The sequence below is a fragment of the Ochotona princeps genome, chromosome 22 (assembly GCF_030435755.1).
Source record: "Ochotona princeps isolate mOchPri1 chromosome 22, mOchPri1.hap1, whole genome shotgun sequence".
Lineage (NCBI taxonomy): Eukaryota > Metazoa > Chordata > Mammalia > Lagomorpha > Ochotonidae > Ochotona > Ochotona princeps.
The window spans coordinates 8116608-8130984 of NC_080853.1; the positions used below are offsets into that span (position 1 = coordinate 8116608).

At 49.5% G+C, this 14377-nt stretch overlaps 1 protein-coding gene across 4 annotated transcripts in view; it reads left to right on the forward strand.

Annotated features, from left to right (window-relative positions):
• Nucleotides 1-9689: 9689 nt before the first annotated feature.
• The window catches only part of STAU1 (staufen double-stranded RNA binding protein 1), a 47471-nt gene continuing 42783 nt past the window's right edge, over nucleotides 9690-14377 (forward strand). For 2 of the 4 annotated variants that reach the window (XM_058679297.1, XM_058679300.1), the window contains exon 1: nucleotides 9695-10020. The gene's annotated coding sequence lies outside the window, so the exon portion shown is untranslated. Of the gene's footprint in view, nucleotides 10021-10572; nucleotides 10597-14377 lie in introns of those variants that run through there. The other 2 variants (XM_058679301.1, XM_058679299.1) reach the window with 2 other exon arrangements.

Below are 14377 nucleotides of genomic sequence, written 5' to 3' on the forward strand. Positions count from 1 at the left end.
GTGTGGGCTTGCCTATGTGGTACTGTAACACCCACCAGTTTGCATGAGAGCTGGGGTGGAGGGAGGGTGATGGGCTGAGCCAGGCTGGGCCACAAAGAGTACCTGACACTTGCAGAAGCCAGGGCTGCGAGGCAACTGGATTGGGCTAGTCTACAGTACCTGTCAGGGCATGCGAAAGGCAGGACTGAGGGCAGACCATACTAAGCATGGCTGAGCCACTCAACACCCAACAGCATGTATGAGATCCAGGGTTGGGGTGGGTCAGATAGGGGAACCTAGGGAATTCCCTTGCCAGGCTATAACACCCACTGGGGTGCATGGGAGCCAGGGCTGGGAGGACAAGCCAGGCAAGATTGCAGCACCTGCTGACATATGTAAGAGTCAGGGCATAGTGTGGGTGACACCAGGCAGGGCCAGCCTGCAACATCTGCTGGTGAGAGCTAAGACTGAGGGTGTGAGGCTGGGCTGAAGCACCCATTGGCACATGCAAGATGCAGGCTGGGAATAGGCCTGGTAGGGGAACTTAGGGGACTCCCCTGCTGGGCTGCAGCTCCCATTGGTGAGTGTGAGAGCAGACTGGGTGTGTGCCGGGTCGGGCTAGGAAGCATCTCTATGGTTTTGCTGCCAAAGATGTATAACTTGACTCTAATCCTAAAAACAGTTCAGTTAAACCCAAGTGGAGGGACATGCCACTGATTTGGCACTAGAGTTTTCACAAACACATGTGGAAAGAGCCCTGAGAGTCCTTGCATCCCTGAGGATCCTTTGACGGCAGGTGACAGACACCAGCTCTGCCTACCTCCAGCAGGAACAAGAATTTCCTGGAACGTGTGAGCTATAGGGCAGGCTCTATCATGAACAACTCCTTCACTTGGGCAATTGACACAACAACTCTTAACTGCTCTGTGCCTTGCTTTTCTACATTTTCCAAATGGCAAAAATTAAAGAACATATTTCATAGGATTACTCGGAAGATTAAATTTCAGGAATATCCATAAAGCATTTATTACAATGCCTGATAAGAACAAACTGCCCCCTAAAACTCCTGCAAGCCATTCAGGACAAACACCTAATGAGACGTGTCTGAAGAGTGTCCGGACTGAGCTATTAGCTTATCTACCCAGCCCATTAGGCCTGGGTGCCAGGCACGTAGGCTCAGTTCATCTCAGCCATCTGGGCAAACTCGCATAATGCTTTTGTTCTTTATCCATTCCCAGAAACATCCATCCTAAATGAATCAGTAGCTTTCTGCTCAGCATACTCTGAGGGTGGTTGTAAACCATCATCTTCTATTAAAAGCCTTCTCCAACCTATGGGTAACTCACTCCTCCCTACTTAGGTCTATGATTTTCAGGCCAAGCCAAAGTATGTTTACTCCATATGGTAAAGGAAGATTTGCTACCATGGAAGGCACCAATTGTAACCAGAGTTTGACCACTTCAAAACACTTTCCAAGGTTAATTGAAAGTGTCTGGGTTTGTGTTTCAGATTTAGGTCCCTCAGATTCTGCCCTGAATGAACCTCATGTTACCCTTGTTACAGAGCCTGTTCTTTCCTGTGAACGCTGACATAGCTGATGCTCCATAAATATCATTATCATTTAGGATTGTTCGAAGTAAACAAGGAGTAGCCAGTGCAAGATTTATAGCCTACTTCCTGAGTTCCTCACTTTATATGTTGAATTCCTCACCACAACAACACTTGATTATAACTTTTAAAAACGTTTATTTATCGGGCCCAGCGGTGTGGCCTAGTGGCTAAAGTCCTCTCCTTGAAAGCCCCGGGATCCCATATGGGCGCCGGTTCTAATCCCGGCAGCTCCACTTCCCATCCAGCTCCCTGCTTGTGGCCTGGGAAAGCAGGAGAGGACAGCCCAAAGCTTGGGGACCCTGCACCCGCATGGGAGACCCAGAAGAGGTTCCTGGTCTTGGCATCGGATTGACGCGTACCAGCCCGTTGCGGCTCACTTGGAGAGTGAAACGTCGGATGGAAGATCTTCCTCTCTGTCTCTCCTCCTCTCTGTATATCCGGCTTTCCAATAATAATAAAATCTTTTTTTAAAAAAAGGTTTATTTATTTATTTGAATAGCAAAATGGCCAAAAGAGAGGAAGAGATAAATCTTCCATGTGCCAGTTCTTTCCTCAAATGGCTGCACCAGGCAGCAGACAGGAGCCTGGAACTCCATCCGGGTCTCCCACATGGGTATGAAGGACCCAGCACTTGTGCCCTTCCCAGGAGCATTAGCAGGGAGCTGCATTGGAAGCAGAGCAACCAGGATTCACAGAGTGTGAACATGTCAGAGAGCAGCTTAGGCCCCTGCTCCACAACCTCGGTGCCTTGATGCTAACTTTTTTTTTTTTTAAGATTTATTTATTTTTTATTGCAAAGTCGGATATACAGAGAGGAGGAGAGACAGAGAGGAAGATATTCCGTCCGATGATTCACTCCCCAAGTGAGCCGCAACGACTGGTGCTGCGCTGATCTGAAGCCGGGAACCAGGAACTTCTTGCTGGGTCTCCCACGCGGGTGCAGGGTCCCAAAGCCTTGGGCTGTCCTCAACTGCCTTCCCAGGCCACAAGCAGGGAGCTGGATGTTAAGTGGAGCTGCCGGGACTAGAACCAGCGCCCACATGGGATCCCAGGGCTTTCAAGGCGAGGACTTTAGCTGCTAGGCCACGCCACCGGGCCCGCCTTGATGCTAAGTTTAACTGATCCTTGGTCCTCCCTCATTTTTCCTAAGTGCTGATGAAAACCATGGGATTTTTCCTACTCCCAAACAACCACTCCTTCGTTCTGTATTCTGCTAGGGCTTTGAAACAAAAACTTGGGCCCAGTGCAGTAGCTGGCAGCTGAAGTCCTCACCTTGCATGTACCGGGATCCCATAATGGGCTCCAATTCTAATCTCAGCAGTTCCACTTCCCATCCAGCTCCCTGCTTGTAGCCTGGGAAGGCAATAGAGGGTGACCCAAAGCCTTGGGACCCTACACCCACGTGGGAGACCCAGAAGAGTCTCCTAGTTCTTGGCTTCAGATCAGCTCAGCTCCAAATATTGCAGCCATTTGGGGAGTGAACCAGCAGATGGAAGATCTTTCTCTCTGTCTCTCTTCCTCTCTGAATGGCCAGTCCCTTTCAGAAGCTCCATGCATGTCTCCACCCTTAGAAAGCCCTTGCTTCTCTTGTGAATTCTGCGTGGAGAACATTTCACCAGAATAACTGTCTCCCTGACCTTTCAGATTGGCAAATCAGTAGCTGTGTTGTACTGTGTTGGCTAGCTGGTTGTAAGCAGCAGCCTTCCTTCTAGTGCTGGGTGGAAAGAACCGATCAGTACCTAAAAGAATACTAAAAGATCTAAAAAATGTATTGTATACATCTCAACAATGTGGCCTTGGGTCTAGCACCATGGCATAGCATGTTAATCCTCGGCCTGTGGTGCTGGCATCCTATTTTGGCATTGGTATGTGTCCTAGCTGCCCCACTTCCAGTCAGCTAGCTGCTTATGGTCTGAGAAAGCAGCAAAAGATGGCTCAAATTCTTGGCCCCTGCGTCCATGTGGGAGACCCAGAAGAAGCACCTAGCTCCTGGCTTCAGATTATGCTCCTTGATTGTGGCCTGGGAAAGCAAAGAAGCTCAAAGCCTTGGGACCCTGTGCCACATGTGAGACCTGGAGGAAGTTCCTGGTTCCTGGCATCATATTGGTGCAGCTTCAGCTGTTGCAGTCACTTGGGGAGTGAATCAGTAAATGGAAGATCTTTCTCTCTGTCTCCCCTCTTTCTGTACTGTGTTTCACTCCTCAAATAGACAAAACTGCCAGGACTGGGCCAGGCTGTAGCCAGGAGCTTCAGTGGAGTCGCCCATGTGGTTAGCAGGGGCCTAAGCACTTGAACCATTCTCTGCTGCTCTTCCAGGTGCATTGGCAGACTTGGTGTGGAAGTGGATAAACCTGGACACGGATTGGCACTCGTATGGGATGCCGACCACACTGGTGATGGGCCCCTCAACTTATCTTTTAAAAAAATGTCTATTTTACTAGGAAAGTCAGATAGATGGAGAGAGGGAGAATTTTCCATCCACTGCTTCACTCCCCAAATGACGGCAATAGCCAGAGCTGGACTGGTCCCAAGCTGGGAGCCAGGAGCTTCTTTTTTCTTTTCCTTTCTTATCTTTCACTTTTTTCTTTTTCTTCCCTTCCTTCCTTCCTTCAGGATTTATTTATTTTTATTCAAAGGGCAGATCAGATTTATAAGGAGAAGGAGAGACAGAGAGAAAGATCATTCTTGTGCTGATTGACTTCCCAAATGGCTGCAACAGCTGGAGCTGAGCTGATCTGAAGTCAGAAGCCATGAGCCTCCTCCAGGTCTCCTATGTGCATGAAGGGTCCCAAGGCTTTGGGCTGTCCTCGACTGCTTTCCCAGGCTACAAGCAGAGAGCTGGATGGGAAATGGGGTTGCCAGGATTAGAACCGGTGCCCATATGAGATCCTGGTATGTGCAAGGTGAGGACTTTAGCCACTAGGCTACTGCGCTGTGCCCATTGTTTTCTTTTCTTTCTTTTGAAACTATAATAAAATATATGTCTTTAACAGAAAAAATAGGAGGGAGAGAGGAAAAGAGAGAGAATTCCTCTCTGTTGGTTCACTCCTTAAATGTTTCCAACAGCCAGAACTGGGCCAGCTCTGAAGGTGGGAGCTGGGAAGACAAGATAGGTTTCCCAACTGGGTTGCAGGATCCCATGTACTGGAGCCAGGGTCTGCATTGGTGGGAAGCTGGTGCTGTGACAGGCAATTCAGTTCATATGCTTCAACACAGGACACAGGCATCTTAATCACTAGGCTAAAGAACTTCCTTTTCACTAATACTTTGTTTTTTAAAGATTTATTCATTTGGAAGGCAAAGCAGAAAAAACCATGTTGGATGTGTTGGCTCAGTGCCTAAACATCTGAGACAGCTGGTGCTGGGCCAAGCCTGAGCGATGAGCCAGGAGCGTCATCTTCTCATCTCCCACATGGTTCAGGGACTCAAGTACGTGGGCCATCACTTGCTCCTTTCCTGGGTTGGAAGTGGAACAGCTGGGACTCCAACCAGTGTTCCAATGTGGAATAGTTCTGTCGCAGGTTGTAGCCCAATGTGCTATGCTGCCACAATGGCCCCAAGATCATTTCTTTTGAATACTTCGATAGTATTCCATGGCCTGGACAGACCACAGTTTATCCATTCATCTACTGAAAGGTAGTTTTCTTGGTGGTTTCCAAGTGTGGTCACCTAGTTATTTTTTTCTTAAGTGCATTTATTTTTATTTATTGAGCAGAAGACAGCAAGGGCTTTCCATCTGCCACTTTACACCCACAAATGTTCACAGCAGCCAGGCTTGGCCAGGCTGACCCAGGATCCCAGACTCTGTCCAGGTCTCCCATGCAGGCGGCAGGGACCCAGGTCCCTAACGCCCCAGGGCACACACCAGCAGGAGGCTGGACAGAGATGTGATTCACACCCAGGCACTCCAGAACAGGATGTAGGAAAGCCAGGAAGTCACTTAGCCTGGTGGCCCACAACACCTGACCCCTTTACCTACTTTTTAATACAAACCATCTTTTACAGTTCTTGCCTGTGCTGTCTTACTTTGGAATAGGGAAACTGAGGCAGTTCCCTGTTAGCATCTTGTTGCATAGAAGATGAAGCTAAGGTAGTTAATAATTTGGGAAGATTACATAAGAATGACATTGAGCCATCACACCTTAGATATTCTGGAGATGAAAATTATGTATATAGTCATAACTGTAAATGTTAAACAATGGTTGAACTGAGAATTATGGATAAAAGAAGGGGAATTTGTGTGTTGTAGAAACTGTCAACAAGAATAAGGAAGCAAAATGCTCATATTTCATAGCAGACAACCAAAGGAACAAGTGTTTGTCGGACAGTCTGCCCAGGAATTCCATTTAGAAGAATGAAAAAGGAGTTTAGAGTGAATGGGGGTTGAGTGCTGTTTTTCATGACAATGTAAGTGTGTTTATACTATTTGACTTTTATTTATTTTCAATGGAAAGGCAGATTTACAGAGAGGAGGAGACACAGAGAGAAAGACCTTCTGTCCAATAACTCACTCCCCAAGTGACCACAATGGCTGGAGCTGAGCCAATCTGAAGCCAGGAGTCAGGAGCTTCTTCCGAGTCTCTCACGCAGGTGCAGGATCCCAAGACTTTGGGCCATTCTCTGCTGCTTTCTCAGGCTAAAAACAGGGAGCTGGAAGGGAAGTGGGGCAGGTGGGACACAAACCTTTGCCCATATGGATGCCAGCACATGCAAGCAAGGATTTAGCTACTAGAGTATTGTGTGGTGCCAGCTATTAGATTCTTTAAACTACAGTCACATATCACTTTAACTAAGTCAAATTTAAAAACTATGTAATTGGGGCCCGGAGGCGTGGCCTAGCGGCTAAAGTCCTTGCCTTGAAAGCCCCGGGATCCCATATGGGTGCCGGTTCTAATCCCGGCAGCTCCACTTCCCATCCAGCTCCCTACTTGTGGCCTGGGAAAGCAGTTGAGGACGGCCCAAAGCTTGGGACCCTGCACCCGCGTGGGAGACCTGGAAGAGGTTCCAGGTTCCCGGCATCGGATCAGCGCGCATCGGCCCTTTGCGGCTCACTTGGGGAGTGAAACATCGGATGGAAGATCTTCCTCTCTGTCTCTCCTCCTCTCTGTATATCCGGCTTTCCAATAACAATAAATCTTTGAAAAAAAAATAAAAATAAAAACTATGTAATTGAAGCAGTTGGGAGACTGGGTGTGGCTTCTTCTCCCACTTGCCCCCACCCCATTTCCCAGATACAGGAAGAAAAAGAAAATTTGGAAACCATGGTCTTATCTACTTTCCCCTAATCCTTGGCCTTTACCACCCTGATCAAGTATGTAAACATCATCGAAACACAATTTGTTTAAAAAAACCGATGTAATAAAACATAGAAATTATCTACGGACTAGATAATATTTGAACATAACATGCCTAAGTACAGTTGCACTCATGAGGAAAACTGTAGAAACTCCAGTGCTGTTGGACACGACAGGAAGCTCTAACTCGGGGGAGGACGGCCCCTAACGAGCGCCTCCAGTCCAGTGTGAGTGGACACCTCCTGCTCCCAAGCAACTCCGTGATAAGCAACGGGTTCTCCCACGGGATCGTGTCAAACAGGGTGAGGGATCTGCTGTTCCCATTGGATTCCTTGGTGTTAAATTTAAGAAAGAAGTGGGTCAGCTCAGGCAGCTGGGCTGCTTGGTGACCCAGAACTAACTCATGAGATCTACTTTGCACCTCACTTCTCTGGAGCCCATCACATCTCGGTGCAACAGCCTATCAGAATTTTTTTAGAGCAGTGGGTGAAAGAAAAAGAACTAGGAGAGAAAAAAAAAAGGAAAGGAAGGAAGGAAGGAGGGAAGGAGGGAAGGAAGGAGGGAAGGAGGGAAGGGAGAAGGAAGGAGGGAGGGAGTGAAAAGGGGAGGTGAGTTCCAGCTGTTGCGTCACTCGGGGAGTGAATTAGCAGACCCAAGATCTTCTTGTCTGTGTATCTGCCTTTGCAATAAAAAGAAAAGATTTTAAAAAGATTTATGTTATTTTTATTGGAAAGGCAGATATACAGAGAGGAGGAGAGACAGAGGAAGATCTTCTGTCCAATGCTTCACCTCCCAAGTGGCCACAATGACTGAAGCTGAGCCAATCTGAAGCCAGGAGCCAGGAACTTCTTCTGGATCTCCCATGAGGGTGCAGGGTTCCAAAGCATCGGGCCATCCTCGACTGCTTTCCCAGGCCACAAGCAGGGAGCTGGATGGGAAGTGGAGCTGCCGGGATTAGAACCGGCGCCCATATGGGATCCCGGGATGTTCAAGGTGAGGACTTTAGCCGCTAGGCCACGCCGCCGGGCCCGATTTTTTTTCTTAAGATTTAATTTGGGGGGCCCGGCGCAATAGCATAGTGGCTAAAGTCCTCACCTTGAACATCCCGGGATCCCATATGGGCGCCGGTTCTAATCCCGGCAGCTCCACTTCCCATCCAGCTCCCTGCTTGTGACCTGGGAAAGCAGTTGAGGATGGCCCGATGCTTTGGAACCCTGCACCCGGAAGACCTGCAACCCTGCACGCGTGGGAGACCCGGAAGAGGTTCCTGGTTCCCGGCTTTGGATCGGTGTGCATCGACCCGTTGCGGCTCACTTGGGGAGTGAATCATTGGACGGAAGATCTTCCTCTCTGTCTCTCCTCCTCTGTGTATATCTGGCTGTAATAAAATGAATAAATCTTAAAAAAAAAAAAAAGAAAAAAAAAATCCTGAAATCAGCAGGTAATATCTCAAAGATAGGCAGTGCAAAAATCTCCCTAGGAAACAGGTAAGTATGTTGACAGCAGACGGACTGGTAGTAGCAGAAAATGACATTAACCTTGATATCCCTCACAGGGTAGTGCATCCACGGGATGTACACTGTACAGCAGTGAACATGAGCACACTAGAACGAGGTGCCTAAACATAGCGGAACCACCCAGAATATCACCTTGAGGGAACACAGCAAGCTATAAGCTTGAGCCTGGGAAAGCCATACAGGACCCTGCAGCTGCGTGGGAGACCCGAAGGACGTTCCTGGCTTCCGACCAGTTCAGTTGCGGCCATTTGGAAAGTATACCAGCAGATGGAACAGCTCCTCTTTCTATCTTTCCTTTTCTGTGTAAAATCTATCATTCAAAGAAAAATAAATATTAAAAAAACTATACAAAATTGTACGATAAATTAAAAAAAAGGAAAGAAACTGTGACCACTGGGGATGTTACACCAAATTTTATGTGTTCCTTTTTACAAGATGGATTAAAAGGGAACAGGCAAAGCTCGTAAAACCCTTATGAAAAGTTTTTCTGTAAAGATGACACTCTCATTCTTGTTTCCATTCAATAGGAGGCTCTGTCAGTGTATGGAAACAGAAAAGAAAGCTGGACTGGAGATTTTCTTTTTAGATTGGAAGAGTTACAGAGATGGGGATGGGATGGGGACAGGGGAGGGAGAGGTAGGGAAAGGGGGAGAGGGAGAGAGAGAGAGAGAAACTCTTCCTTCTGCTGGTTCACTCCGCAATGGCCGCGGTGGCTGCAGCTGGGACAGTCCGCAGGCAGCAGCCAGGAACGTCTTCCAGGTCCCCTAGATGGGTGCAGGGGCCGCAGCACCTGGGGCCATCTTCCACTGCTTTCCCAGGCTTGATGACAAGGAGGTGGATGGGGACGGGTCTTCCAACTAGAGCTCCTATATCCAGGAGTCAGCTCAGAGCGCAGGCCCCAAAGTTATGGAATTAATTCGTGTATTTCATCCACACTAGAACGTAATCTCCAAGAGGGTAGGAGTGTTTGTCCCGTGGTTAGCTCTCGGAGTGGCGCTTCGCACATAACGGAGGCATGAGGATTAGAGATAGAACCGGCCCCTGACGAGACTCTGACACGAAACAAGGAAGTGCTGGCGGACAGCAGGCACGCGTTCCCCACGGTCCCGCTCGGGGAAGCAGCCGAACTACAATCCCCAGCAGGCCTCGGGCCCAGGCCCCGCCTTGCAGGCTGCTGGAGTGCTTTGTGGGCGCAGACCCCGTCGCACTGCCCGCCGGGACTTGTGGTCCGCGGCGCCCGTGCTGGGGGTGTGGAGCCGGGCCTGGAGGCGGGCGGGGGCCGGGGGCGGGCGCCGGCCCCTCCCCCGTCACTTCCTGCCCGGCTGCGGGCGCCGGAGCGGCTTCTCAGCGTTTGCGCCGGCCGCCGTCGCTTCTCCCTCGGCTTCCCGGTTCCTGTGACCGGCCCCTCGCCACACTCCCGCCCGCTTCCTCGCCCCGGCCCGGCGGCGCCCGCCTCCTCCGCAGCCACTCCGCCTCTTCCCTCCTGCCGTCCCTTCCTTGTCTCCCTTCTTCCTTCCTCCTTCTTCCCCCCCCCCCCCCCCGGCTCAACGCCGCCGCCACCGCCGCCGCCCAGGACCGCCATCCCGGGGCGGGGGTCGAAGCTCGGGGCAGCCAGCCAGGTGAGGCGGCCGGGCATGGCGGGGCCCCCCGCGCGGACGCCGCGGCCGCGGGGCGGTGGGCGGCGGGTGGGGCCTAGGCCTCGGCGGGCCGCGCGCCCGGCCTCCTCCTCCCCCCAGCCTGCTCCGCCGGGCCTGGCCTCCCCGCCCGCCGGGCCTGCCCCTGGAGACGAGGAGGGCGGCGGGTCCTGGGGCGCCCCTCGCCTCCGGGCGTCCGCCACCTCTTTCTTGCTGGGACTGGGAAACAGGTGCTTCGGCGCTCTCCGCCTGGCGCGCGGGGGACGCTGAAGTTATTCCTGGGCCAGGGGGGTGCTGGCGGAGTCCGAGGTCCCGGAGCGTCCGAGGGGCTCCCTAGCCGGGCTCTGGCGCGTGCCGGGTTGGGCACCTGTGTCCAGCTCCGGCGCTGTCCCTTTGGGGCCGGCCGCTTCAACTCTTTTGTGTGTGGCAGGTTAGGGGAAAAAGGGGGCTGGCTGGGAAGGTTGTGCGAACTGGGACGTGTGAAGCGCTTATCGGAGCGCCAGACCCACAGCGTGTCCCAATAAAAACCGCCTGCAATAATTCATTTGGCGTGATATGAAGGTATAATTTAGTGGGTTGAGTGGTACGCAAATTGACCTACCTATCCCCTGCGAGTTTCCCTGAGTCTGGAACGGCTGGCGTGTGCGGGGGACTTTGGTGGTGGTTGTTGTTTTTGGGTGAGGGGCTCCCCGGGACCCTGGGGCCGACCGCCTGTGTTGTCGGCGTCCCCGGCCGTCTCGCGGCTGCTCCTTGTCATTCCGTTCCTGGGCAAGTTGCTGGCGGAGTCCCTTGTCAGCCTCCCACGCTGTGGGGGCAGGGGGCGGTGGGCCGAAGTGGGCGAGTCCGTCTAACTTTGGACTTGTTTTTTAAATCCGCTGCAACTTGGCAATTTGTTGCTGTCTCTCGGTCGGCCGGCCGTGCGCGACTGTGCTGGACACCGTCGCTCCTGCGTGTTGCAGTCTTGGCTTCAGGACGAAGTTTTCGTCTTGTTCGGGAGGAGGGGGAAGATTTGTGTTTCGTTTCGTCCTCCCAGTGGTCGTCTGGCTGTGGGGAAGTTGTTAGGGTCACGCTTCCGTTGTGTTTGTGTTTTTGTTTTGAATGCTGGACAGAGTCGGGGTAGGGTTTGGTTGGTTTCTGCAATCGGCTAAGCAAATGGAGATGACATGGCTACTTGTTGCGGCGGAAACTAAAAATACAGTTGGAGTGTAGGGGGAGCAGTTTCGGTGCTCCTAGTGACAGGTGGGAGCTTTAGTCAAGGATTCGGAATTTCTGTTAATTCTGTTCCTAGGCGTGGAGCTGCACGTCTCCCTAAAGAAGTACAGCTGTGGATGTTTAGAGACTGGTCCTGCTCTGCCTTGGTATTTAAATAGTAAATTTTACGTAGCAAAATGAAACGTTTTCCTTTATACTCAAGTTCCAATAATGGAGAATGCGTGTTTTTCATATATTTTTTTCTAAAATACTTTGACACAGGCTTAGATCGTTTCTAGTTTAAAATCTGACTTTTTAAAAACATGTGACTGTGTAAGCATGTTCAGAGCAGGTTTCCCGCTACCAGGTCATACATTGTGGTTCCAGGCAAGTGATTTTTAATATCGCAGTAGCTAACAGATTTTTAAACTTTTTTTTTCGTAATGGAAAATATGTGAATATAGAATAGTATTGGTCATTCAGCTTAGTTTCTTTTTCTTTTTTTTTAATTCAGCTAGTTTTTTAAAAAAAATATTTACTTAACAAAGGAGAGACACTCTTCCATCTACTGGTTTACCCCTCAACAGCCTGCCACAGTTGGTTGGGCCAGACTCCCACGTGAGCGGCAGGCACACATGCTTGAGCCAAGTCGGGGCTCCTGGGCAGGCAGGTACTCACTCCATGATGGGAGGCCAAGTGCTGGCTTAACCCCAGTGCCACAGTGCCTGCCCAGCGTTGACAATTATTAACTGAACAGTTAAGAGAGTCTCCATTTCATGTTGTTCCTCCTCCCCCACACTGTATTATCCTGAAACAAATGTTAAACGTCCTGTCCTGGTATCGGCGGCTTTGAGTGGTCGATCTGTCCTAACGTTTGCATTTAGAAAAATCACGGCTGTTTTTGCGGGGTGGGGCGGGGAAGCTTCTCCAAACAGGTCTCCAAACAGGTGACAAGATTGCTCCCCAGCAAGGAAAAACCACCCGCTACCCAACCCCCCCTGCTGAGTTAGCTTTCTGTGTACATAAGTCTTAATTCTGGAGTTGTTAATGACTAATTGAAAAGCCATCAAATACAGATTTCCTTAGCTCTGCTTTGGAGGAGCCCCTTTTAACAGAGGTTAGCTTTGTGACAAAGTTAAATTACAGTTAATAGTTCATAATGAAAACTTTGCAAGTTTCTTTACAGTGGTTGTGTAAATATATTATTACTGCTTGAGGGTGTTTGACTTCAGGATCTTCTGCTGCAGAATTGCTCTCCATTGATTCCTATAAACAGCAAGCTATTACTGGTAACAAAATAATTTTTGTGACTCGCATGAAATCACAGAATAAACGTTCATTTTTTTTTTAAAGATTTATTCATTTTATTACAGCCAGATATACACAGAGGAGGAGAGACAGAGAGGAAGATCTTCCGTCCGATGATTCACTCCCCAAGTGAGCCGCAACGGGCGATGCGCGCCTATCTGAAGCCGGGAACCTGGAACCTCTTCCGGGTCTCCCACGCGGGTGCAGTGTCCCAATGCATTGGGCCGTCCTCAACTGCTTTTCCAGGCCACAAGCAGGGAGCTGGATGGGAAGTGGAGCTGCTGGGATTAGAACCGGCGCCGCTAGGCCACGCTGCCGGGCCCTAAACGTTCATATTTTAAGGAGCTCTTTCCCAGAAGTGTTATAGGTAACTGCCATTGTTAAGGTGATGTTCACATTTCTGGTCACGAACAGTTTCTAGGTTTTTAACTTGTAATATTATTATTCAGTTGTGTGGGTTTACACTGGAACCTGATCAGGCATACAGCAGAAATGTGACAAGTTTATAGTTATTGCAACTTGGGAGATAAAGAGGAATAAAATTAATCTAGGGGGAAAAGTTGGTTATCTAGGAAAGTACACAAAATTTATCTTTAAAACATGCTCAGTGCTTGCCATTAGGCTAAAAGGTGAAACTTCCAAGTATTTAGAATTATTACCGTAAGTAGTTTCTTTAGAATAAATTGTTACCTCTTAAGATTCAGCCAGAGAGCCCGTCTATACACAGATTTTTTTAAAATATATTTTATTTTTATTGGAAAATTAGATATATATATATATATAGAGAGAGAGAGAGAGAGAGAGAGAGAGAGAGAGAGAGAGGAGGAGGAGGAGGAGAGACAGAGGAAGATCTTTTGTCTGCTGATTCACTCCCCATGTGGCCGCAATGGCCAGGATCCAGGAGCCTCTTCCAGGTTTCCTACGTGAGTGCAGGGTCCTAAGGCTTTGGGCCATCCTTGACTGCTTTCTCAGGCCACAAGCAGGGAGCTGGTTGGGAAAGTGAGGCTGCTGGGATTAGAAGCGGTGCCCATTTGGGATCCCAGTGCATGCAAGGTGAGGACTACTGTGCTGAGCCCTCTGGGTGTAATCCTTAAATACTGGGTTCAGACGGCTCTGCTCCTCAGTGCTGTCTCCTCCTGGGGGACACAGGGCAGGCATTTGACCTAGGTGCCACCCAGTGTGGCTCAGCATATGGGGTGTTTTTCTTGGACAGCCTTTTACTGAATACAGTGAAAGTTAGATTCATCAGCATAAAGATGCAGCTTTCGTGAAAAAGGCATCATTTTGTGGAATTTCCTAACCCGGTTCAGAGAGCTTGTTTATCTGAGTGAGACCATCTCATTTGAAGTTACACATGATGACATAGGCTGCTGCGGGGGGGGGGGGGGGGGGAATGTGAATTCCTTCCCTCAAAGGAGCGCTTTCAGGATAGCTTGCTTTCTTTTTTAGAAAGGGATTTTCTGAGCCATCCAGCATGCTCAGGGAATTGTAGGTCGGCTTGGTTTCACTCTAGACCCAAACCAGGTTGTTTTAAATTAACTTCTGGTAGAGATGTTTGCGGTTGAAATGCTGGTGGTGTAGTTTTCTGTTGAGCATTTCTTTAAATATAACCCTTCACCAAAATCCAGCGACAGTGTTTATACTGCTCCAAAAAATACAAATTGCAAATTAGAGAGTGAACTATGAGAAGACCTGTTAGTTGCCATGGTGCCTTGCCTCAATATTTCAAACGTGTAACGGAGTTTGAAGACATCTTAGTGCACACCTCTGTAACTGCCATTTACTTTGTGCCATTCACATCTTGTTGTACTGGTTTCGTCATGTCCCATATGTCTGTCTCATT